Genomic DNA, 2,995 nt, shown 5'->3' on the forward strand with positions numbered 1-2,995 from the left:
ACTGGGTTTATGTAGTTCCCTCTCTCCTATGCCCACTCAACTTCTTCTTGTTTTTTTTTTTTTTAAGATTTTATTTATTTGTCTGACTGAGAGTGAGCGAGCATAAGCAGGGGGAGCGGGAGAGGAAAAGCAGGCTCTCCACCAAGCAGGGAGCCTGACACGGGGCTCAATCCCAGGACCCTGAGATCATGACCTGAGTGGAAGGCAGACACTAATTCACTGAGCCATCCAGGCACCCCTACCCACTCAACTTCTTTTTTTAAAAAAAATATTTTATTTATTTATTTGAGAGAGACAGAGTGAGAGAGAGAGAGCACGAGCAGGGGGAAAGGTAGAGGGAGAAGCAGACTCGCCATTGAACAAGGAGCCTTTATTTTAGAGAGAGAACAAGAGCATGGTGGGGAGGGATGGAGGGAACGAGCGTCTTCAGCAGACCCCGCACAGAGCCCAATGCAGGGCTTGATGTCACTACCCTGAGATCACCACCTGAGCCGAAACCAAGAGTCGTATGCTTAACCGACTGTGCCACCCAAGTGCCCCTGAAACTATAGACCTGAAAGGGATAATTCATATACACACATTTACTATGATAGGATTTTTTAAAAAATATATTGTAATTTAAATTTATTTTAAATATATTTTGAATTTAAAAAATATATATTTCCCAGGACCCTGGAATCATGACCTGAGCTGAAGGCAGACACTTAACCGACTGAGCCACCCAGACGCCCCTACCCACTCAACTTCTATACTTCTTTCAAGTCTCAAATAAAGGGGCGCCTGGGTGGCACAGCGGTTGAGCGTCTGCCTTCGGCTCAGGGCGTGATCCCGGCGTTCTGGGATCGAGCCCCACATCGGGCTCCTCTGCTGGGAGCCTGCTTCTTCCTCTCCCACTCCCCCTGCTTGTGTTCCCTCTCTCGCTGACTGTCTCTATCTCTGTCGAATAAATAAATAAAATCTTTAAAAAAAAAAAAAAAGTCTCAAATAAGAAAAAATCCACAAACACAATTTGTTAGTTAATAAGTCAGAACCCAAAGAGAAGGAATTTCAGTCCTGGTATTTTATGATCTCTTGGGGATGGATCGCAGACCAGTTGTCCTTTCCCTTTCTGGACCACGGAGTTATTAGATGGCCTCTCTGAGTCAAATTTCCTAATAAGCATTTACTGAGTGCCTGTCCGTGTCAGGTTTTGTGCGAGGTGTCGGGAATACTGGAATGATTAGGACCGTTTCCCTGCCCTCCCTTGGAGAACCGGCAGTCTGGAGGACCGTAAGCAAATAATTTCACACGACCTAATGACCTAACGTGAGTATGGGGCAGCATGGGACTACAGAGGAGAGGCGTCCAAACCCAGTGCGCAGTCATCAGGGTGCAACCATTGTGGAAAGACCCGGAGGAAGTGACACCTAAGTGGAGTCTTGGAGCATGAGTAGTAGTTAGCCAAATGAGGAGGGTGGGAATTTCCAGAAGAAGGGCACAGGGCTGAGAAACGGCATGTAGGTGCCTGCAGAGGAAACGACACACAAGCTTAGGAGTTTGAGGCAGAGAATTGCTAGAGATGCATGACGAGGAGAAAATACCCCACAAAGAAACAAACAAACAATATGTTCTCTTAAATACCTCCTATTTTAACTGTGATGGCCCTGATACTCTAAGCTCTCCAAGTTGTCAGACGCCTCTCTACTGCGTAACAGGGGGGGAGAACTGCTAGTTGTTTCCTCTGCAACCCCCCCCCCCCCGCCCCGCTATCCCCATAATCTATCTATCCCAAGACTCCTTCCTATTCTCTTTCTATTCCCACAGTCACCATCTGCTTCCAGTGCTCCTTTTGGGCCCCTTTAATTCTATGAGATGTTGATAGTTGGGCAAATGCGATTAGATTCGCTTTCAGCTCATCCTTTCACAGAGAGGGTTATACATCCCTTTGCCTCTCCTCCCTTCTGTGTCTGAGACAGGCTAATAATTCCTTCATTTTAGCCTTTAGGTCACACCTAGCGGTGTGTACATAATACGAGTAGGCGCGTGCACAAGCACGCACGCATGCACGCATGCACACACGCCAGCCTGTGCTATGCTCAACGCAAAGCCAGATGAAATTCGTTATTGCTTTCTCATGACTACCTTCCGACTTCCCTCCTGAGCTTTCCTCTGCTTTACCTGCCCAGACTCCCCGGGGAGTAGTTCTGTTGCAAATGAGAAATAAATTCATGTTGGTGGATGGAGAACAAAGGAGCTGCACACAGGCTGCAGAATTCGACTGTCTGCTGGTTCCTCTGTGCGCCCCCAGTCCTACTGTGTTTCCGAGAACCGCCAGCATCTTTGACCTGAGTCAGATGAAATCCTTTGAGCTTTCCGAGGAAAAGGTGCTACATCGGTAAACAGCATTATAGTAATTCTTTCCTCCCTGGCCAAGCTGAGATGCTTCCTCATAGTTTACTTTCTAGGCCTTACTCTTGCAAAGTGGAGTCCTTTGTTAGGGTTAGAATTTCCCATAAACCCGCTGGATCATTTGTTTTTGTTTGCCCTCTTTGAAATACTACACAAAGCAATCCCTGTAAAGGACAGCGCTGCCCCGAAGGCGGAGAAAGGTCCCTGAGACAGCGACTCCAAGTTGCTCTTTTCAGGCAGAGCCAGCTGAGTCATCTTATCTCAGGTGGCTGCTTTTCAAGGTGCCCAATTCGGGAGCTTTCCCTCTGGGAGCAGCGTGCGCCCCAGGGCGTCACGTGCTTTCGAGTGAGGGGCAAAACTTTGAGAAATCCCAGGGCCCGGGACGATGTAGTCTGTTCAGAAGAATCTTGGGGAACAGACTGGGCCCCCACAGACCGTGCCCATCACGCCCCCCCCCCCACCCCAGCGCCCGTGGAGATCAGCACTTGGCGTCAGGACAGAGACCAGATTAAGAGAGGAGGTTAGGAGGAAGCAGGGAACCCGGGAGAGGAGGCGAGATTGCAACGGCACCTGCGCGGGCTCTGAGTCAAAGGCTGTCAGTCACTTC

Source organism: Ursus arctos, chromosome X (genome assembly GCF_023065955.2).
Source record: "Ursus arctos isolate Adak ecotype North America chromosome X, UrsArc2.0, whole genome shotgun sequence".
NCBI lineage: Eukaryota > Metazoa > Chordata > Mammalia > Carnivora > Ursidae > Ursus > Ursus arctos.